This window comes from Corapipo altera, unplaced genomic scaffold, assembly GCF_003945725.1.
Source record: "Corapipo altera isolate COAL_440 unplaced genomic scaffold, ASM394572v1 78, whole genome shotgun sequence".
In the NCBI taxonomy this organism is placed as follows: Eukaryota; Metazoa; Chordata; class Aves; order Passeriformes; family Pipridae; genus Corapipo; species Corapipo altera.
In genome coordinates, this window is record NW_020884904.1 from 5,106,922 (window position 1) to 5,131,456 (window position 24,535).

The following is a 24,535-nucleotide window of genomic DNA, read 5'->3' on the forward strand; positions in this document are numbered from 1 at the left end:
ACATTGCATAGACAGCTTGGATCCTAAATATGATATGAATTCTCCAAGCTGGCAAAGTACCTGCAAGACCTATGTTACAATATAAAGAGAAGTTACAATCCTAAATTAACTTTGTGAGTTGCTCTGTGATTACCTTATTAAATGTAACTTGGTCTTAGGGATGTCAATCACTGTTTACAATTTTACATGCCTTCAAGTAGAGCAAAGATCCCCTAAATACTTTGTTTGTGTGTGATTTTTGTGCTAAACAATGCACAAGTACAGAATGAAACAGTTCTCACTTCAACAAACCACGTATGCATGCAAGGAAAACCAGGAGGAGAAGCTTGTACTGAGTATTTCACTGTTAAAATCCTCCACAAAGCTCCTTTTTTCTTTTTTTTTTTTATGCCAGTCATAATGCACACTGTATGATCACAGTAATTTAAAAAACTATTTCTTTAGTGTGCATGCAGTTGATATTTCACTGTCTCTTTTAAAGTGGCAAGCATTCACACGTATTATACATGTATTTAATTTTTTATACTGTGATTTCAAGATGAGACTCAAGCCCCAAGGTGTCTTCATTAATTAAATGTATCATTTTAATGCACAGACACACAAAACCTTACTTGCAACACTGCTCTGTGTGTGTGTGTGTGTGTTGCTCCAGAACCGAAAAAAGGGAAAGAGGGAGGGGGGAAGGGGAAGTTAGTCTGAGCTATCCTCTTCTCTTATTGCAATGACACCACAGTAATAAAAAAGTCTTAAACCTCTGCAAGCAGGTTGGTCTCCTTCATGGTCCCTTTTACTTCCCATGTCAACCCAAGGGGACAGCTCACCAATGTGACATAACTAATTCATCACTACACATTTTCCTTGCTGATATCCTAAGCAAGGATTTTGTTTTCTTAATTTTTTCTAGCACAGTAGCATCTCTTGCATCTTTATGTCAGATTGAGTTCTTCATCAGGTTTCCATGCTAGGCTTCTGTCAAGGTAGAGATCTTTGTAAAGTTACTGGTTCAGAATATGAAGCTGCTGGTCAAAGGGGAAGATGTAAGTCTCTTTATCACGAGCTAAGTAATCCTTGAGGAGTTCTTTAATGCCAAGAAAAGAAAATACTCTTCAGCAAGCTGTTTTTCATGTTGAATGGTGGTTCTGTGTGATGTCAGTTCCTTGGTACCTGGAACGATATGAAAGAATCAGCATTTCTGCAGTTAATAGTATGAAGAACACTGTCAGTAAAGGCTGTCCTAAACCACAACTCTCTGCAGTTTTAGCTCATAGCTAGACTATTTTCTTGGGGTTATTTCTTCATTTTAGCCATTGATAGGGCAATGTTGAATGCATGAACAATTCTAGCAGCAGGATTCAAAACTGGGCTCAGTCCTCTGTTGCTTGTTTGTTACACCTCTGGTACTCTGCAGCCCTTTGGTATTTTTTACAGGAAGAAAAGTGTAGAAAATCTCCAAACTGCCTTGCCAATACCTCTGTGAAATGCTTGCCTCCTCTTCCAGCCTCCTTCTCACTTCAAGGAAAGATCTACAAGAAGTATCTGAGAATGAAAAAAGGAAAAAAATCCAGCAAGGCTAAGGCTTTCAAAGCCTTCTCAAAGACAGCCTGTCATATGAAACTGAAAAGTAACTCTGTATTACTTGAATGGTTAACACAGGAGGGTTGTCATCACAACCAGTTTTAGACATATAGCCATCCCTCGAGATATATGCACCTTTACCCTCACTGAGGCTGTACCACCAGGTGGAAAGCAACGTAAAGCTGAGAAAGCACCAAAGTCCTAATCTTGTTCCAGATCCATTTGTTAACTCAAAGAAGCATAGAACAGCTGAGATGGAAAAGCGCCTCTGCAGATTCTTTAATCCAACTCTCTGCTCAAAGCAGGGTCAGGTCCAGAAGGCTGACCAGGACCATGTCCAGTTAGGCCTTAAATTTCTCCAAGGATCCTCAGCCTCTCTAGGTAACCAGTGTCAGTGTCTGACCACCCTCACAGTCAGAGTTTTTTCCTTACAATTAATTAGAAGGTTTTTTATTTCAATTTGTGCTCACTGCCTCTTATCTTCTCACTGGATGCTATGTTTCTTAGTGATGGTTCATACTTTGCCACCACAGCATTAAAAACACTTTCCCTCTCCCCCAGTATTTTTTCTCTCTCATATCTTTTACCTCAATTTAAATTCAGCTCTGACCCCCATACCAAGAGCCATAAAGAAGAACTACAGTAAGAATTGCCTCATTCTAATGTTTAACCAGATATTCCAAATCATAGAATATTCTGAGTTGGAAGAGACCTACAAGGATTATCAAGTCCACCTCTTAAGTGAATGGCCCATACAGGAAGCAAACCCACGACCTTGGTGTTATTAGCACCATGCTACTAACTAATCTCAGGATCTCATTAAGGGTAAGAAGCCTCTTCTTCTTTCTCATGTTTCTCACTCCAACTTTCTCTACTTCTCTTCCAGCAGCATTTTTTTGTGACAGGAAATAAACAACGTAAAGCATAGCAGTCAGTGAGAAGGCCATGCTCTGATCACTAGCTCTCTCTCTGCGAGGAGTTATCCCAGGCTTCCATTCTCCCTGCTAACCATCAAATAGCTGAACTATTTAAAAATTAAAATAATTTTGTTTAAGTCTCTGCTAAACTGAGATCTTTTCCTGAGAAGTTCATGTCTGGAATCAAATTTTATAGCCACATTACCAAACAAACTAAAAATACAAGGCTTAATAATGAGAAACCTGATACTACCTGAAGTATAATGGAGCAGGAGTGCTGCTGCAATAATTCTTTTAAGCCTACAGAAACTAAGCAACGTTAATTATTAATCAAAAGCAAAGCACCCGTTTTAAACATTTTTCAAGGAGATGTGCTCATTTAATTTCTTGCTACTCTATATTATTTTATATCAGTAGCTGTCTTTCAAAGTCAGCAACACTTGCACAACTGCGAGGGCGCTGATCCGAAATAATACCCATGATAAACGTAATACAAGGCTTTAGAAAATCATTGAACTAATCAACTGTGCAGTCTTGTCCGCCCAGTGTCGGTGTCTCTTCCTCCTCCTGCCTTTACCCACCCAAGCCGTCCATACTTACATGACCTGCTGTCATTTGTTTTGTTCTGTGAATAGCCGAGAAAATGAGCACCCTTAACATAAACCCGGAACCATTAAGGTTAGAAAAGACCTCCAAGATCATCAAGTCGAACCTTTGACCAAACATCACCATGTCAACTAGACTGTAGCACTAACATTACTAAATGGTTTATCACTGGAGCAAAGAATTCCAAAAAATGTTTATGTTTGTTTCAAAACCATAGATATGAAGGAAATTTCTCTAAAGATCATTTGGCTTCACGGTATTCTTATTTCTTAGCCTTTCTTGTTGAATACAAAAAGTAGTTTCATCTTTTGTTTCTTGACAGCCTCTTACCTGGGAGAGGTGAGGAAAATAGGTTTGCTAGACAATTGCTTAATTCTGAAGGAACACCTGAGAAGGAGAGGTGAAAAAAAGACCTCTAATGGAGTGAAAAGTGTAGCCAATAAAATCTAATGTGGATTTTAAAATTACACACCGTCAAACAAAGGCTTTATAATCCAGACGTAAACACTCTTCCTTCAGTCTTCTTGTATTCATTCTTCGTTTTCTCTTATGCTGATCTTGGTTATCAGTCTGGAATGATGTACTATTTTCTCACTATAACCTTAAGGTTGCTGTGAATTAATTGTACACTTCTTTCAGTCCTCATTATAGTCTTTGACACAAGAATGAGTTTTCACAGAAGTGAATGCCAGGATGTTCTGACTCTCATTGAATATTCTCATTAATCCATTCTTAGGACAAAGACTAATGATAAAGAATAAGCACAGATATTAATTATTTTATTTCTCATGGCAATTTTTTGGGATGTAATGAGAATGGAATGATCACCCTTTTTTGGTTCTTAGAGTATGAGGTTTTTTAAGGATATAAAAATATTCAAAATTAATTTATTCTTGTAATTAAACCATGATAAGTCCAGAAGCTTAAAACACATCACATTAATTCATTTTTGTGCCAGTCTTAAGGGTCCAGACCTGTAAGTGGCAATTAGAGTGAACAGAAGTAGAGGATACAGGTCAATGGAGAGCAGAGCATCACAAATTATATTTTTGGAAAATTTATGTGCTGAAAATAGACAACAGTATAGTCCTAAGTGATCTACAAGATGTAATAACACCATATCTGCTTGTATTTCTCTTTATTTCCAGTAAATTGTCTATATTGTTGGCTGTGCATTAGCACAATTTCTTAGTTGCCAATGTCTTTCACCTCAGTATGGATAGCATATCAACTTATGCTATATTTTGCCAGAAATCAGTGGATAGTTGAACTGTACTTCTTCAGATAAACTTACTGATTTTTTAAAGACAGTTAAACCTATCATGATTATTTTTGAGCAACTTATTACAGAGTAAAAAACTTTGATGATACATTCATCCTTGAGAGAACAAACACTGGAGGAAGAAAAATATTATCCCATATGGGAAAGGCATTGAGGAAATCTAGGCTGCTCAAATTGTTCAGAAGAGCATAAGGCTCTGAACTCTCAACAGCTTCCTCTGCTGGCCCTTTCTTCTAGAAAGTTAAGGAGAAGATAGGGGAACAAATTCTGACTTCCTCTTGCATTCCATTTAAACCCCAAGCATCACACTTGTTCCAGCAGGAGGCAGATGGGACATTCTAACTACTCAGGTAATTAGTGTATTATTGATGATTCTGTCATTTATACTGGTACAGGAGAAGAGTGTGAAGAATCCTAGCAAGGCATGTCATTTACTTCCAAACCATTTTTTGATTGAAGTGTTTTGTCAATCCATTTTCTAAGACCATCTTTGGTTTTTCCTACAGCCTTCATGGTTTTGGTACTATATCATAGACATATTTTGATTTAGAGCAGAAAGAATACATGGATGGCTTCAAAATTATTCTGTTAATTCTGAAGTGTTTCATTATAGAGAGGAAGCAGTGCAAATATTACAAAGTGATAGATACTCAGTGTCATAATGTGGCAATGAACAGGATGAAAGCAGTACGTTTCCTGTGTACTCAACCCATTCTCAGGAAATTTCAGCTCCGTCTACCACTGATCCTACTCACCTTCCACATACCCAACTCAAGGGTGTACCTGTTGTTGACCCACTCAGGGATCCTTAAATAAATACAAGGAACAATTTCCTTGCAGTTATAAACTCTGAGTATTCAGTGATAGTGGCATGTTTGTGATGAGCCACTCAACAGTTACACATCAAAACATAAAAGAGAAATGAGAACGTCTGTATTAATTTGGAAATTTTTCCTCTTTTTAGCATTATTATAAGACTTTCACATTTCTTACAGCCCTTTTTCTGAATAGCACAGTGCCTGTGAAATATAATCTATTTTCTAAGCATTTCACAAATGTAGGCTATAGACTCCATTAAACTTGAAGAGCAATACCAATGCACTAAGAATTTTTATCCTACCTATACTCAGCAATGTCACATAATAGAATAACAGATATACAGGAAAGCTATCTGCAGTCTTCAAATCTAACCTGATGTCTCTAATGCAGGCACAGGTTTTTGTGTTGGTGGGTTTGGTTTGGGGGTTTGTTTTTAAAGTGTTAGTCATCCAGGCAGGTATCAGCTGGACAGGAACTTATCTATTTACTGCGGGTTCATTTGTGCAGTGTTAATCTAACTCTGATGTCAGGGAGCTTTGCACAATGAAGATGAGCATGAGATTTTTTTTTTGCATCTGGTTAGGAAACAGAATTGTAATGTCTGACCCATTTCTTTACTCAAAACATCTTAAATATTGATTCGCACAGACTAGATAACTGCAATGAGTAAATCACAGATCAAAAAATTACAAATATTTTCTAATTATGAAGAAAATCATACTTTGCAGCAGAAGTGAAGTGGAGACTCACAGAATAAAACATTTGCTATAGTCCCTTCTCCCAACTTTATATCCATGGCAGAAATTTCCTAAAGCAATATGTTGCATAAAATTAATTTATCTGTGATGTTGCCTCATTGACTGCCATTTGAATTGCCTTCCATGTCATTACACCAAAGGTGAATGTAGTCTTCTGTCTTTTCATATATTCTATTCCTTGTCAAAATATCATGGGAAGGTATTAAGCAGAGTGCTTTCCCACAACACTGTAGCACTGACTAGGGGAGGCCAAAGGAAGGGAAAACATGCCTTTGGGAGTTGGCAGAGAATACACTGGGACAGGTAAAAGCTTAGAAGATTCTGCAAGAGTAGAAGCCATAGACTATGAGAAACTTTTTTTTGTTTATAAGTACTGTTTTAAATAAAAATTTCAGACTGTAAATTAAAATTTAAACAATGTAAGTGCCTCAGAGAACCAGGCTGTAAAGCAGTCCCTTAATGGGACTCCAGCACAGCCTTTATTTTTTAATGTGAAGAAGGGAAAGGATTTGTCATTAAACTTTAAAAATAATCAAAATAAAAATCCTTTTTGTTTTTGCAGGCTGACAGTGCTACTGAGAACGATTGTGTTCACTTAATGGGTGTCCACTGGCGAGGAGAACTTCCTTCTGTGTAAGAGGGATTAGATTTAAATTTAAGCCTATCTTGGCTGTTCCACAGTCTGTATTTTCCCAGTCAAGTGTGCAAAAATTCATATCTGAAATATCTTCACTTTAACAATCATATGTCATCCATTAGTATTTGTATCCTCTTCAGGACTCACTGCTTTTAGAATGTGAAATACAAAATGCCATGTGAGACGACTGTATTAAACGGATGTGGTCTGGAAGACTAATAGTTGCTCTTTTTTCTATTATTTTCTGTGAGAAGTACAACAAACACACTTTAGCGGCATACTGAACAATTTTATGCGAGATAGTGACCCAAAATTCAACACAAACCTTCAGAAAACAGAATTATCATCTTCCTGTTCTGCTATTCAAATACCAAAATTTTTCATAATGCAGAGAAAGACAGACAGTACCATTCTTTAGTCTCCCTTTTTTCAGTCTCCCTCAGTAATAAGTCCCTGTAATAAGCAGAACCATACAGAATATAAGCAGGAGATGCTGCTGTTGAGGAAACAAGTACATTCACAAAGGACAAAACAAAGACAGACTCCAGGAGGAAAACTTGATGCTGGAGGCCCTGAACTTCAGATGAAACCTGTTAACGCAGTGTTAATACAGTAAGGTACCTCTTAAACTGAGCCTTGAGGCCCTGGCATTACTTCTATGTCAGTAATGAATAGCAAATGAAAACAAACACACAAGTAATGCTCTTTGATCCATACAAGGTTTAATATATGCTGATGAGTATATATTTCCAACAACAAAATTGTGCCTTTATGCTCATCACTGGTGGACCTTGTTCTCACAGTATTGCTACTTATTGTGGTAATGAAAGTCATTTGAAAGTTGAATCTGCAAGTGAATGTACTGTGGTGTACACAGTGCATAGTTCCCATAAATTTAGCACACAGGAATTTATTTCAGCAGCTACAGCTTTCAGTAGTTCATCAGTTTTGTTTTGCATGAATGTAATTTACCTTTCAGCCACCAAAGGCTTACAGTACAGGTCTTGTACTGAAACAAAACTAGCACTGTAGCAGCACTCACATCATGTTACTGGAGGGGTTGGGGAAACTTCATATTTATTCCAAAGTTTTCCAAGCAGTTAAACTCATATACAGATGGAGATATCTCCACATTTTTAGAGCAGTGTTAACATTCTGGTTGCACAAGGCTAGTAAAATTAGGGTTTCAGTGCTGGAACTGTAATTATTTCTCTAATACAAGGATGCATATTCCATTCCTTTTTAACCTTTTGAATATAAAGAAAACATGGGAAGAGGAAAGGCTGTTGAAATGGTATCATACTGTATAGTCACAGTCCTAAGAGAAAGAGAAATGCTGTTAGCTAAAATGAAGTAAATCACTGAGTTTCTGAGACCTTCTTATCCACTGGAAATAGCCACAAATGAAGGACAAGGAAAACAGGCATTTCAGACTTTGGAAGTGCAGAGATTTGCAATGTTTTTTGGATTTATAGGTTCTCAGGAAGAAAGACCATTTCATTACTGGAAATTTTACCTTACTAAAGTATGGAGAATTTAGCCAACTTTCTACTATGCATGTTAGCTTCTTTTATAAAATATGGGGTAGCCTGGTTTTTGTTGAAGTCATTGGGATTTTTGGCGCTGTTTTCAAGATTAATAGCCAGTGGGTCACAGGCAGAGATGACAGAAAAGACACACTTCCCCTTACCTAAAGTACAGTTCAAATCAAATGCTATGAGCTTCAGAGGTATATTTCTGGATGCTCTCTTCGTGCATCAGACATTTCTGTTCACAATAACAAACTTCTTTAGTCAATTTTACAACTGTAGTTGTGTTTTAGAGAGGAAATCTAATACTAACCATGGAATCCTGTCAAGAATTCAGTAAATCAAGAGACTTTTTATGGCATTTTACAAGAAAGAACACTATTCAGGTAAACTGACAAGTCCAAAGAGGAATAGGAGACTCCAGCTAGGCATATGTTATGAATCACAGACTACTACCCCTACTGGGACTGAGAGAGAATCTCCAATCCAGAATGATTTCAAACCGGTTCACAGAGATTCTTAAAGTTTTGCTAAAAAGGGAAGCCAAAATGCAGACAGCTTTATTAGAGTGTATAAATCAAAATAAGAAGCAATGCATTTTAAGACCTCAAGGATACCTTCCAATATGAATCCAATTCCCCTTAAGATACTGTTGCACTTCCTAAATAGTACTACATCTTGCTAAAATGTCAAAGGTGTTCATATTTTCATCAGAAAGGTATTTTGCCAGCTGGGCTAAAAGATGCCTCTTCAATAAGTATTCCAGCAAAACTGGGCTGAGTTCCAACAGCTTTTTGTCCATTCAGAATTGCTGTGAGCCTTGATACTAAAGCGTTCAGGACCATCTCAGAATCTACAGAGTTATGGTAACTTTGTGTTGTGAGACCCTTATATAAAACAAATAAAATTAAAAGGTTATATTATTGTGGCTCTCCCCTGGTAGTAGCAGCTGCCTCGGGTTCACCACTCAGGACAGTGGTACCTCTGAGGTGACTCCGCCCCTCTCCAAGACCACTCCCTGTGAGGTCACGTCCCCTGTTGGGGCTGGGCAAGGTCAGGGCCCCCAGGTGGGTCTTCAGAGGCAGCAGCAGCACAGCCCAGGTGAGCCTGCAAAGGTGAGGACATCCCCAATCCCAAGAAATTCTGCCCATGCAGTTCAAACAGCCTGAAAAAGCCACGCTCACCCTCACCTGAGACACCCTCAAGCTTACCTGGGTGACCCCAGGTGATCCAAAATGACCCCTGAATGACCCCAAGTGACCCTTGAATGCTCCTAGTTGTTCCCAAAAGACTCCTGAGTGACCCCAAGTAACCCCCAGATGATAGCAGGTGATCCCTAGATGACCCCAAGTGACCTCTGGATGACCTCAAGTGACCCAAGGTAAACCCTGCAGGACTTCCAAATGACCCCAGGTGACTCCTGGATGACTCCAGATGACCCCAGGTGACCTGTGAATGACCCCAGGTGACCCCACAATGACCTCAAGTGACCCCTGGATGACACCAGTTGTCCCCTAAAGACACCTGAGTGACTCCAGGTGACCCCAAGTGACTCCCAGGTGACAGCATGTGACTCCTAGATGACCCCAAGTGACCTCTGGATGGCCCCTGGATGACCCCAAGTGACCCTCAGATGACCCCAAATGACCCCTGGATGACCCCAGATGACACCAGGTGACCCTTGCAGGACCCTCAAATGACCCCAGGTGACCCCTGAATGACCCCAATTGACCCCTGGATGACCCCAGGTGACCCCTGAATGACCCCAAATGACCCCTGGATGACCCCAGGTGACTCCTGAATGAACCCAAGTGACACCTGGATGCTCCCAGGTGACCCCAAATGACCCCTGAGTGACCCCAGATGACACTGGATGACCTCAAGTGTCCTCAGGTGATCCCTGAATGTCCCCAGGTGACACCTGGATGACCCCAGTTGACCCCATATGAGATATTCAGAGATATTAATAGAGATGCTTATGATCTAGTCTCTTTTCATGATGCGTGGGCACATACATACAAAAATATCTGTCGGTCTTTAACTGTAAGTCTCAAATATTTTGTAGAGCACTATTTTGAGGCCCTACAAGGAGTGCAAACTCAATGCTGTAAGGATCCCTTTGGGATTAAATGCTTACTGCACATCCATATGAGGGGGTAGAGGACAGGCATTTAAATTAATGTTCTACATAGCCTCACTGAGGTCTGGGTGTCTTTTGTGTTTTACTTTCAAAAAAAGATCTATTGAAATGAGTTTCAAGTAACATTCATACATGTCCCATCTTGTCTCTGTCAAGTAAATATCATGATAGGGTCACATAACAGATTAATTTGTTTAAATGAAAGAGTATAAATATTTTAAAGCATAAAATAATGTGAAGAATGTTTTACTGCTGCAATCATATGACAAATCAATATGTTTTTTATGTCATCACAGAAAGAAAATTTTAGATTGTTATTATGTAGAGTCCTCAGAATATTACTGGAGTGAAAAGAAAGTTGTCTCTCATGAAGATGAAAGATCAAGTATCTTAACTAAGTTATTCTATTAAACATCCCCACAGACACAGAGAACTACTTTAAGCCATCCAAAGAACAAAAGGTGAGATCAATACAATGCAAAACAGAGGTCCAGGCTGAATCACTGGGATAGGAGACAGGTGTAGGTTTACTGGGATAGGAGACATTCTTCAATGCACTCAGTCACACAAATTGTTTAATGCCTGAGATGCTTCTCTTTCTCTGTCCTTTATAATTTTGTATATCCCCATCTGCCTCCTGCTTCACCAATCGCTTAGTTTGTATTTCATTTTCCAGAAATTTGAAATGCACGGAAAATAACACCCAAGTCTGACATGATATTGTCTCTATCAAGCAATAATCCTAACAGCGATATATCCCAGCTTAATTGTTAAAAGAAAAAAAAAGAATAGGATCAACATTGTAACATTATATACAGTATTGGAAAGTACTTGCAGGTTTTCTTTGTTTTTATTTTCTGGTTGGTTTGTTTTTTATGCTGAAGTGGTAGGAGCAGCAACTGACAGAGTAAGTTACCTTTGCTTTGCATACCCTCTGAGCCCTCCCTGTCTTGTTCTTCTTATAACTAGAGCCATATTAGCCTACTAACTGGCTTTATAACCAAGCCTTTTCATCAAGTGATAGGGGTCAAAGAATTAAGGTCAGACTGACAGTTGCTGACCTCTTTATTCACAAATAAATCCCTATTATTCTAGGGTTACAGTTCATTTATATAAGCTCATTGTTATATACTAGACTAGGCATTCACACCTCGAAAAATATTTTGCTGACTGCATGAAAAATGAAATAAATCATAAGCTTAGGTGTGGGAAAGGAATGGAGATGACAGTTATAGACCTATCAAAAAAACATTCACTATTATGCAATGAAAAGAATAAATTGAATTACTTTTCCTCAACATTTGTCTGCAACAAAATACCTGTTATGGATTTCTCAAAACAAATAAAAAAATTCTTTGGATAAGAGTACTTCACTTTATGTTCAATGAAACATTTCTTTAAAATATTCACTCTAGGCATACAGATTGCACCCTCCAGTAGTAGGAACCACCTAAAACCCCATCTATTGATACAAAAAGGATAGTTTGTATTCTCAGAAACAAAGCATGAATAGAAGAACACCAATTCCATTTTCCTGCAACTTCCTCCTACTATCTCCAATATTGCTAGGAGATAGCATTAAAACTGGTCTTAAAACTATTTTCCTGTCCCTCTTCAGCTGCCATGAAAGTCCCCAAAATTTGCCATGTATCAGAGATACAGGTAAAGTGCTGCTGAATTTTCACCCATAACAGTCCCTAATCCAGTACAGATGCATTTGCCTATATGAGTTATTCTGAAGTACCTCTAGATTGTGCTACATGGCAAACTACTGTCAGTAGCCTAAGAAGAAAGAGGAAAAACAGGCTATCTTCAGATTTTTTTTGGTAGAAGGGATCTTAAAATCAAGTCCTGTATGGAATCCAATGAGAAGCTTTTGATTAAACAAATATTCTGTTTAAAAATGAGTGTTTTTCAATAAATAACCATCTTATTGAATACTTTTAATAGGAACTTTCAAATGAGAAAACTGTTTTCATTTGTAATTTTTTTTTCTCCATAACATTTAACTGTCAACAAGTTCATTCATCAAAAAAATTAAAGTTATCATCTAAAAATGCTACAAACATTACTATTTCTCTTCATTTTCATCAAAGTTTTGCACAAGGGTAAAAACAACTCTTTCTAAATTTAGTAGAAGCTTTTTCTCCTTTGTTTTCTTCATAGACATATACTCTAGATAGCTAGATAGCTAGTAATTGTTGGCAGTTTCAATTCAATTTTATATATCCAAAGAGAAATGCAGTAAAATGCACTATCTCCTGGATTTGTTACATAGTTTCTTCTTTGTAAATGACTTGTCTTCATCTGCATTATGACTAGTGTATTCCCATTTAATTTTAAATTAATAAACAGAAAATTTTCTTATTTATCTACCTGAGGTCATCTCAGCTCATCTTTTCACTGCCATTATGATCAGAAAACTTACATGTCACTTCTGCTAACTAACTGCCCAAAGTGTAATCAATCCAGCCTTGAGGCTGGGTCTGTGATCTAGTCCATAGCAAAGGACATATTCAAGGTCCCGTTCTGATCTTACTTTTAGTGAGTATTAATGGCTGCACACACACTTCTCACCCCATGGTATTCAAGGGGATATAATTTCATATCCACTAGCTGTGCTGTAATTAACAACAGAGAGCAAGGCCTTGTATGATATCAGAAACAGCCTGAAGTGAGCAGCATGCTGTTTCAGGCCCTGTATTCAGTGCTCCACTCAGCTGCAAGTACCCAGTTAAATTATTCCAAAATCCCCAAAACACGTTTGGAAAGACATGAGTACTTCATTGATTCTAACTGTGATTGAGAACAACTTCTCCTACACTGAAGCTTTGACAAATTTTGGCCCAATGGTGATTTTTGAGGTTTCTTCATGGTTGCGTTAGTTTTTCAGAGGAATCTCTCTGCTTACTGTACATGAGTTTGGCGTGTTTGCTCACAAAAAAACATAAATTCTCATTCTAATAGCAGACCCACAAATTGCCTACTGCATTTTCAGTGAAGCCTCACAGCTTTCTCATAGAACTAGAGCTTTGTGACTGCGTGGCTTATTCTTCCTGGACTGAACAGTTGCAAAGCTTTGTTTCAGATTTCAAAACAGTAAGGGAATGTGAGCCATCATGAGTAAAAAGATTGGATTTTGCCACTTGGAAAATGCTTCCAAAACAAACTTTAGGGTTTCTTTCCTTGTGAAATGTTTAAGGAAAACCCATGAGATACTTCTGTCTGAAATTCACTTGAAAAATCTGATAGAGTCTGTCCTGCTTATCCACATTTAGCATAAAACCCACAAGATCAAACAATTAGCATTGATTCTCAAATGCATGTGTTTGCTAAATGAATATAAATGTAACCTTGATTGTCTCCTCCTTCATGTTTGAATCCTGACTCTGTGTAAATAGTGCTTAGATCAGGGCATGAAATGGTGCCAGTTTCATCCTGCCTTTAGTGAAATTATCACAATCCTACCAATTTAAAGAGTAAAATTAGGTAAGTTGTTCACTGTTTCCATACTTTGTGTTTTACTCTTTCAGTGTGACACAACTAACAGCACAATGGTATGTTTTCTCACTCAAACCCAATTGCTAAAGACTAAAGGACTTGTGCACTTATAATAATTGTCCTAAAGGCATTTTTATTTCATGCTCATAAAAGATTACCTTGGTTTTGAAAACTTGATGCCACTATACCACGTTATTTATTTACATTCCTACTTAAAATTAAATTATATTTGCATATGCAAATTCACTAGGGGGGGAGGTTTTAAAAAACTAGCAAGTAAATCCTAGTGCACTCAGAGGTGGAAATTATTATCCATTTATCCAGAATGATTAACAGTTAAAATGCACTCTGCTGTTCCCTGTGTCTCAGGAAGAACAGAAGCTTTTGTTTTCCTGAAATAAAAAGGCACATCTCTTTTTACAGTAATGCCTTAAAATGGAGGCACGTCAGTCTCATGGCACAAAGCCAGAGAAGTGCAAAATACACCCATACTAAAGAGGAAGTTAAATCCTTGAACCTTGACTATGAGACATTAACAGAAATATGGGTTGATAAATAAGAAATGACACTTTCCTGATAGGTATTAACTTACGGAGAGTATTGCAGAGGGGGTACTTCAAATAATCACCTCAAAAAATCTCAGTGCTGAAAAAAGAGCATAAGTCCTTTCAGGAGTGGGAACAGTCATTGAGAAGATGGTACAACATCACCTATTTTAGAAAGAACCTTTTTTTGGTTGGCCAATATGCAAAAAATGCAAATAAAAAAATAGCCTGAAAAAATATAACTAGATGAGTTTGGAAGAATTTGTCTATCCATAAGAAAAGCAAACAATCCTATTACAAGTGAAAAATGGAACATCAGACAATGTCAGAGCACGTCCACTTCCTCAGCTGATGATAAAAGGAACTCCTGGCACCAGCAAGGAAGAGAAGATGGGTTTGATTTTGTTTACTTTTTTTTTTTTTTTTTTACAGAAAGACTCTGCCTTTTTTTATTTAGGCTTCACACTTTTCCTGGGGCCTCTGGGCTCCTGTCCAGGCCAAGATACTTCACAATTGACTTTCATTTTCTGAGGTAAGTGATCTGCCACATTCAGAGCAGCTATAGAAGGGGTCAAGAGTGAGGTGGCGTGGTATGGCCTCACACTGGCTCCTGCCTCTCTGACATTGTACATGCTAATGCAACGTGAAGTAGCACGTCTAAATAGCCTGTCAAACTTTTTTGATGTTAGCAAATCCACAGATGGGATTCATTTCCACACTGTTCAAAAAACGTAAACGATACAAGGACATTAAAGAGCATTAAACTACTTGATGACATTTTGGTCACATTAATGAAAAGTGGCATTTATAAACTACTAGAAAAAGTTGGGGGGTGGGGGAAAAGAACAGAAAGAGAGAGGAAAGGAGAAGTGAGGAGGGGAAAAGGAATTAAAATCAATCAAAAAAACTCCCAAAGGGACCTGGACGGTCTCTGGACATCATCAAAGAAATTAAGACCTTTAAATGAAATAAAACTCAGAATGAAATTTCCCCTGCATGTGTGCACATGTGCATGTGCTTGTGCTGTTGTTTGGGTGTAAAGGTTGCACCCAAGGACCTGAGTAGGAAGTATAAACGTCTGTTTAGGTCTACATTTATATCTATTCACTCGTAGTGGTTAGTAGCTTCCTACATATGGCATTCCATCAATGACAGCGCCCAAAGTGGTGTTGATTATAAGAAAGGATATCAAAATCCAGCCTCACCACTTAGGCCTAATTTGGCATTCAGTGACTTATATGAAAACATCTTCCATGTCATCCAAGAGCGTTGGGACACACTACAGCCTATAAAATCTCTAGTATGCAGACCAAGCAGGTAAAAGCTAATGGCAAAAAACCGGTTGACTACAGAAATTTCTGAGATCCATTTCTCCCACTTTTACTACCTGTTAGGCACCCTCAAATAAGGATTGGAATCCATCTGGGTGTAAGAGTTAAATAGTTGCTGGTTCATTTGCTAGAGCAGCACAGGCTTCACCAGGATACCAGCCTTGCTGGGTAGAAGGGCACGCAGAAGACGTGCTGCACTGGCTATGCCACTGCCACTAGCAGCAGCAGCATATTTTTTTTCCAGCATTCGTGGTTACATTAATTGTTAATGACAAAGGCAACCTTCACTTGGTGTGGTTTCCTGCCCATATTTGGATCCTTTACAAGGCCCCCCTTTTTCTTCCTCTCCTCCCCCTCCCATCACCCCTTCCCTCTCTCTGATAGGAAATGCAACCCGAGATGTGCAAAAAAACAGTGTGCATATTGTCATTTAATTGGCCCCTTGCTCAGGCGCATCGGGCCTCAGCGCGTGTGCTGTAGGGTGTCTGCTCCACAACAGGAAAGAATAAACCCAGACTCAAATCATAGGAAATTCATCAAATATGCTTCTTAGAGTTCTGTCTTTCAAGGTCTGTTTCCCTGCCATATGATCTCTATAAACCAAATTACTGCTGGCCTGAGTACAAGACTGGAGGCGCCTGGGGCTAACATATAATGAATGCCAAATGCATGTGACAATAGACTGATCATGGAGAAGAATTGAAAATTTTTTAAGTAGTTCTTTTATTTCATTTATAAAAAGCAAACTGACTACACTTAATACATTTAAAAGGAGCCAATCACTTCCCTGCAATTCCAGACCTGTGTAACAAATGTTTTTTATCAACCCAATTAAATAACTAGGACACAAGATACTTTTGAATAAAGTACAGAATAGAAAATAAATTAAAAATACCTCATTCTAGTTTGGGAGGAATGCATACATTATTGAATCAGCTCAATTTTTCCTTTTACAAGCCTTTGTGCATAAATATTCTACCCTTCAATTGCAAGAAGGTAAACTCCTTCTGCTGGGAATGCATAATCCCAGAATTGCTAGATTCTGAAAAAGTAAGAAATCTGCTTAAAGGCTAAGTGATGTAAGATGAATTATTTTTATTAATTTGTGCAATTAGCAGTCAACCAGAAATTTTTATCCCTGTGTTGCCAATTATTCTAAATAACCTAACAAGTTCATGTATTGCTATTGCAGGATCACAAGAAATGTGAAATCTCCAGAAGAAAATATATTATACTCTCTAATATAGACAGAGGGTAATTAATAATGCTTTTTAGGTTTTAGAAAATATTGCACTTAGAATTACAAGTCAACTAACGGGACCGTCTATAACCTATAAATGCTTCCATATTCAGAGACATCAGCAGTCAGAGTTACAAAAAAGTAATAATGCATACATATTAATAGATCACATTTTGTCCTTTGGGGAGTATATTTTATAAAAGGGCTAAGGCAGCAATAGTAACTCCTCTAAAATCTCTAAATGCTATAATTGTTTTATATGAATTACAGTGCTCATATTAATTAATGAATGTTTAGTATATGTAAGTATTTGATAAATACAGACCAAGAAAAAAAATCACCCATCTTTTAAGCTGACATATGAAAAAAAAAAGCCAAACACATTGCTGTTTGAAGGTTTGGAACCAGTTAAGTACAAGATTATTTTAACCACATTTCAATGAGGAACGTGAAATATGGTCCATGAAGTCATGCAATTCAGCAAAACATTTTTTCTCTTCCTTTTTTTTCTTGGTTAAATAGAAACAAAAGCAAAATTGCCAATATACCTCTTTAGTCATTTTAATCAAAGTACTTAAGAAAGCTGCCTGTAGTTAATAAAAAGTTGCATCCCCAGGGCACTCTGTTAAAAGAATCAAAACAGGCATTGACCGACTCTTGATAGCAGTAGCTGTGTTGGACATGTCAGGAACACACATAGGCACTTAGGTCTCGATCCTTATTCTGGATGAGATGAAAAAAGGAAAGAGAAGAGCTTGCAGAAACAGGACTTTTGAAATCTAACTCTAATATCAGTTTGTTAGATGGAGCAGAGCAGTATTCATTTTCATAGGCACTGGTTATATCTCCATTGCTTCTGTTTTTCTCTCAGTGTAAATCTGTTGGAAATAGTTCTAGTGATATTGGTTACAATTAACTGATATGAAGTCACGAGTATGAAATGTGGATAAGTGCTAAAGCATCTATTTTTAGTTCCTCTAAACCTCTATGGAAAATGTTTGTTTTGTGAGCAAAGGAAAAGCTTTTTCAAGTAACAGTATAACAAAATCATGCTGTCTTTATTTTCAAGTTGAACAAGTGATGAGTTACTTTGAATTCAGTTTTAGGTACATATTCCTATCCCTAAAATGTTTTTAACTTGGTTAGAAAAACAGGATCTAGCAAGATATTAGCTTGTATAGAATATCTATACAAGCTATCTGTGCAAATACTTGTTCCTGATTTCTTTATGCAGGATGTCAAAACATACATGCTCACAAATGATGAGTCACTCTGGACTAAAGTGACAACCATACGTGATTCACATTCATCATATTTCCCACATAGACACTTATATTAAAAAAAAATCAATTAACTAATTATATAAAATAATGCAAACCAAGCCAAAGAATGGCTATAAATTATGTTTGCTAAATGAAACAAGAGAACAAAATATTTTTGATAAAAAGTCACACTCTACCACAAAATCTCTACCATAATTTTCGAATAGGTCTGCTACCTGCTTGCTGAAAGCTCTTTCAGAACTTTGACTAAATGTATTCATAACTAATTTATATCAATTTCATGTTGCACAGAATTTTCATATTCATCATCTGATTTACCTTAATGTCAATAAACATCCTGTTTGCACTCATTTAGAACTGACAAGTCATCAGAATGGAACTGTTCTCTGCTGACCACTACTGGAATGAATCCAGGACCACTATTTGCGCTGGACAAAGGAGGAAAGAGAGAAAAATCATCACATCCTCTGTAGGACCATGTACCAGGAACACTAATCCCTACCCAGACACTAGGTCAGGCCACTACTTCTGTAGTGTTTACTGCCTGTGAGGTGCAGGACAGTTAGGTCTAAGCTCTTCTCACTCTCACTGTGACAAGTCTTACAGCAATGTGCGGCACTGGATCAGAAACTTGCAACCTAAGAGATATTTAGAGCAGGTACTGAAAAGTTTTGTCTGCACGTGTGGCAGATTGGTGCATTTGAGATACAAGATTGCCTAAGGCATCACTGAATCCTCAGAGACTTGGACAGGCACTTAGAAGTATCAACAACAGTACAGTTCAAAAAGCTATCGTTACTTGGAATTGCCACTTTAGGCTCTGACATTCTGTTCTACTTACATACATCCTCCTAGAAAATTGAACACAAAAATAGCAACAGAAATAGAAATATTTAAAAACAAATAATCTAGATTGTTGCAAATATATTTGGCCTCCTTCTTCAGGAACGCATATGTTTTACTGCTTTCTGAACATAATAATCAGAAGCAGAGAATTTCATATTGTTTGAGAGTTGTATTCTAAGTAACTGTGTTAAAAGAGTATCACTAGGGGTCAAAATTCAAGACCTCAAAGCTATAAAACACAGAATGAAAGTTGCCTGCATAAACTTAATTCAGCCTTTTACTTAAAACTTCACTTGACAATTTTCTGTAGGATCCTACATCAAAGGATACAAAAGCTTATTGATACAGTCAAATTTTCTTTTGTCCCTTTTGTTCAATGTACTTGAGTATTGTCCAAGTCATGTTTTGAAAAAAATATATTACTTTCTTTATGGAATTTTAGGTGAAATTTATTCTAAGAGTATGCCAGGATTTCACATGAATACACCTCCATATTTTGAAGGAATATTATTGAATCTTAAAGATGGGAAGCAGAAATTAAAACTCTTCTTCAGTTCTAAATATGAGATTCCAAGTACCTGATTTAGACTATTTAGTGCTATGTATCACTCAATCATTTGCAACTGTGCATCTTTCAGCAGGTGAAAGCACCGTATCTCAAGTTAGACATCCATAAAAAAAGAAGACAAATAATGACTGATTAAAAGCATAAGTTGATTGAGGTTTGCTGAAAATACTATGGGAAAAGACCATAAAAATGACAGACAGGCAGCAGTCTCACTTCTACTGTTCCAGACATGTACAAAGGCATTTGAGAAACAAAGACTTGAGCGGTAGCACTTAGAGGCCCAAATGAAGGTTGGGACCCAGATGCAATATATACTGTCTGAACACATCCTGTTAACAAACTCCACTCCAAAAAAATTTCACTGACAAGGCAAAGAAAGCAAAAGATATCAAGGAAACCAAAAGTGTGAGAAGGAGTTAGACCAAGCTGTACATCAGACTGGCACTTCTGAGAACAGGCTCTAAGTTTCCTGAATCCCTGTCTGCTGCTGTTGACATCTGGCAAACACTGACTGGGGTTTTGGGAGGGGATGTGTTTGGGAAATGTAATTCTTCCTCTAAGTGTAAAGGATGCAATGTTAACTCTACTCATAATCTCAGCCTTAATAATGCAAAATACTTTTATCATTGCTAACACTTATAATATTAGCATATATATTAACATAGAGTAAAATTTAGCTTTTAGTAAATTTATAAAAATATTGTAAGAACAACTATCATGCATCAACATTTTAATGGCAACCACTGACACACCACAACTTTTGGTAGGCTCATTCTGGAAATTCATGAACCGTAAATGAATGAGAAAAAAAAAAAAATCAAAACTTGCCTACAATGCAAGGACCATGGAACTTAAAGAGTTACACACATCCAAAAATCCAAATGAGTCAACAAATACTGTGAGAGTGCCAAAAAATAGTTTAGTTGAACATGTGTGCTTCTTGTTTATGCAAGCTTTTCAGAGAATGTTTTTCATAAAAGAGATGTAACGCTGTTCAGCGCTCAGTCACTGTTTCTGAGGATATGTCTTGGCTGCGCTATGTTCAAGAGTTTAGACTGCTACTGAAGGAGGAAACAATTCTCTCCTGAGGCAGTTATGATTTAAATCTCTTACTAGGGTGGAGAAGTTTGTTTTATCCTAGTTTTTCCCTCCTTTTTTTTTACTGTTGCTGGGCACACGTGTCATCCATCCATTTCTTGCTGCACGTTTTGCACGCAAATATCAATGGATAGAAGCATTGTGTAGCAGCTGCAGGACAAATGCATGAAAACATCCATTCTTAAAGGCCAAAAAGTGCAAAAAAAAAATAAATTAGAAATTCTAACAAAGCATTAATGCAAACTTCAGTAAAATTCATGTTCATCAGATGAGCATTTGATCAGAAATGATAGCACATAGATTTGGCAAATTATATTATGATGGTCTGAGGAACGAGAAAAAGGATTTCATTGTGTGATGCTGAATGCTCAGTGGGTTTCAGGTTGCTTTACCACATTGGAGTCATTCCGTGTTATTGTAATATAAATAGAAGGTCAGTTAGAATTTCTCAGGAAGAAGGAAACTTTTTTAAATTTTATCTACTACTTTTAACACTCCAACATTTTTTTTCCTGCTTGAATGATTGCCCTTTAAAAGCATTCAGTATGAATGGATACTCTTGACTCATCTCATATTCTTCAAAGCATATACTAGCTACTCCTGGTGAAACTTTGTCTTTGCTCACCCCCCTGAATGCCCTGTTGAAACTGATGACAATTTTGTTACTGAAGTCAGTGAAGGATTTATTTTTTTTCTCATTAGACATATTCAGAAACCACAGGCTTTTGTTTGACAGACAAAACCAACCATCATAGCTCAGTAAGCAGGCAAGGTCAACTCCCAAATGAATTCTGAGACTGATTTGTGTACCTCTTGGTCAACTACAGAATGATGTTCACTTGAGTCTCAGGTATTACTTAATATATTCTTTAAACTGTAAGCATTAAACTAAGACAATGGGACAAATTCTGTTTCCAGTTATTTTAACATAAGTTTAGATGGCCTGTATTTATACTAACAAAAAATTAGATATTTGGTTTTATTACCATCTCTGTAACAAGGATACATAGCTTGAAAAGCTGCAAAGCAAACTTTATTCAGTTTATCTAATTGATTGCCCTAATTCGTCAAATAACTTGTACCTAGAATACAAATAAAAATGGCTTTTCTGGAAAACACAGTTCAAGTACACTAGTTAGTCATTAAGAGCTATACCCATCCACATCTCTATACACAGCCTGCATCCAAGTGCTTTGTAGGTGAAGTCCTCTGATACTTAGCTCTGCACGTGAAGAAAAGCAATTCTGCAATTGTCAAATTTTCCTTGTCTTGAATTTGAGAATCTTAGCCATAAAGATGGCTCATCATAACCTGTTGAGGCACGAAGACAAACTGGCTGTTTTATACATAGGGTAAATCAGTTAGTGATTTCATAGCCATTCCCCTTCCAGAAGTGTCATATGTGTAAGTGGGCGAGGCCACCCACATGGTCCAGTGTTGTGGTCTGGTTGCTCTGTTGGAAAAAGCAATATAAAGTCAGTTTTTTGGCTTCTGCCAGTGAATCCAGATGATTTCAATTTGTCAGGATTCCACTACAGTGGTCAGCATTACTTTGACAAAACTGTGCTAAAAAACAACTCTTTCTGCAGTCTTATGAATTTCAGTATGCACTGGGACCAGTACAGAGTTATCAGCTTTACAATTACCCATAAGGTTTCTTAAAATCGTGTCCATTAGGTAGCTCCTACATATATAAGTGTTTATTATGTGGCTTAAACACAATAAACACTTTACTGAGCTCAGGTCTCTACTGATAGAGTAAGGAGAGGTTATGACAATAGCTGTACCTTAGGGAAACATATATTGAGTTAATTTTTAAGTATAGTTCAGGTTCCTGAAACTTATGAGACACTAGACTTAACTTGTCCATTAGTAGTCAAATCACTAAGTGCCAAAAAAAAAATTGACATGACAATTTTTATGCTTGTTTCTAAGTAACTTAAATTGCATATGTAGAAGACAGTAGTATCACAGAGATCATTCTTTTTCAACATATGTCTGGCAGCTATAAGGATGAAAAGTCCTTTGGATTATATAAGATAATCTCCCGATCACAAACCAAGTTTAAGTATTCAAAAGGTACTCCTTGAATTTTCTGATGGAGTTTTACTATGCAGTAAAAGAAAGGAAATAGTCTTGGCTCTTCATATGTTCCTAGTGTTCAGCAAGTTAACCATCAGCATGAGTCCAATCTCATATTGGCAAGAATCTCATGTCCTCAGAATTTCCATCTACTTGTTTCTGTTTCATTAGAGAGATGCTGTGTGGTGAACAAATTGGGTTCCCTTTTTAGACGTTCAGGCTGTTGTATAGGTTGTTAAATCATCCAAGGAATTAAGTGTTTTAAAAGTATTTAGAACTAAGAACTGTGGCACATAGCATATAAGAAACATTTCTTACCTATGTACTTGGAAAAGAAAATAGCATTGCTGATGCCACTGATTAACTCATTATCCAGTTTAGGAACCAGTCCCCAACTAGCAGTTTACTACTCGGAATGGACAGTAAATGTCTTTTCTTTTGCTTTCTCATGCTATCCCTCTACCTTCACCAAACATGTAAAAGCAACTTATAGGAAGTGAGATGTTTCTACAATGAAGTTTAATACAGAATTTGAATGCCTGGAGAGAGACAAAGATTATTTCATGACATCGTTTCCAGCACTCAGGGAACAAACCCATCAACTAATAGTAACCCAACTGGTAGACACACACATACTTTCCCTCCTTTTACTGAATTTATGGGCTTCCTGAGCCAACTAAGAATTTTATGTTTAGAGAACTGCTAAAGGCTTGGAACATTTTACAGACCTAACACTGAATTGATATCCTACCCAAGTTAATAAAAGCATGATGCATGGTATAAGCAGATTTTACTACCCCATAAGAACTTGACCTATTTAACAATAAGAAGGCAAGATCATCTCAATGTCTTTGCATGTTTCTTTTGGAAGTTATGTGCAATAAGTAAATGGGATCACTATGAATTGACTGTTATATGCAGCAGCAAAAAGACCAATTAGTTGGTGGTACTTCTGACTCAGCAAATATTGAGCTGAAGCCCAAACACAGGGCTAACAGCAAAGCTATTGTAGTAGTTCAGTCTTGAGAACAGTTAGAAAGTGACATTTATGAACTCAATAGCTTCTGTGGCATCTTCCCAAAATTAACTGAGTAAATCACTGGTTTCAGGATCTAAAATTCCACCACTGGTAGGAGATTTGAAAAGAAAAAGCCCACATTTTAAACAAATGTGAGAAAATCTTTGGCTACAAAGTCAAACTATTCTCTTTCCAGCACTGCTGAAACCCATACAGAAGAAAATAAGCTCCTACCCAATGAATCAAAGGCATAAACCCAGTATTAATCTTAACACATATGTGGAAGCTAACAGGTGTGCAGATCAAGTTCACCCAGTAAGTTCTTCTCAGAGCTGAGGCTGTAACTCTCAGCACATAACAACTGCAAAAGGCTGCTAAATTCTCTACATTGGAGAATTTAGTCCCAAGAGATTTTTGAAAGGTCCTGTGTGATTCTAAGAAGGCAAAGGTGTTCATCAGCCTTTCTGAAGTCATTCACCCTTATCTACACTTACTGTGTTAAAACTGTTCAGTAAAAAAATTAAATTGATAATCTCTGTATTTCAAATAAATGGACAAACTCAGTCTATGTCTCATTAGCAAGGAAGGATTTTTTGGAAAGTTTTCTCCTCTCAGTGGAAATAAAGAGCTGCCAGCTGCACAGAAAATGTTGCTTAAAAAAATACAATTTGGGGAAAACTTAAAATATCTCTATATACTTTCCACCTCTTTATGTGTATTTAAATGTGCAGCAACATACCAGATTTGAACTCTTGAAATA

The 24,535-nt window shown here is 37.2% G+C and overlaps 1 long non-coding RNA gene across 1 annotated transcript in view; it reads left to right on the forward strand.

Annotated features, from left to right (window-relative positions):
- LOC113950907 overlaps positions 1-24,535 on the forward strand; it is a 55,381-nt gene that overhangs the window by 13,709 nt on the left and 17,137 nt on the right. The window contains exon 2 of the long non-coding RNA XR_003528928.1: positions 14,742-14,841. This is a non-coding gene — a long non-coding RNA (uncharacterized LOC113950907). The remainder of the gene's footprint in view (positions 1-14,741; positions 14,842-24,535) is intronic.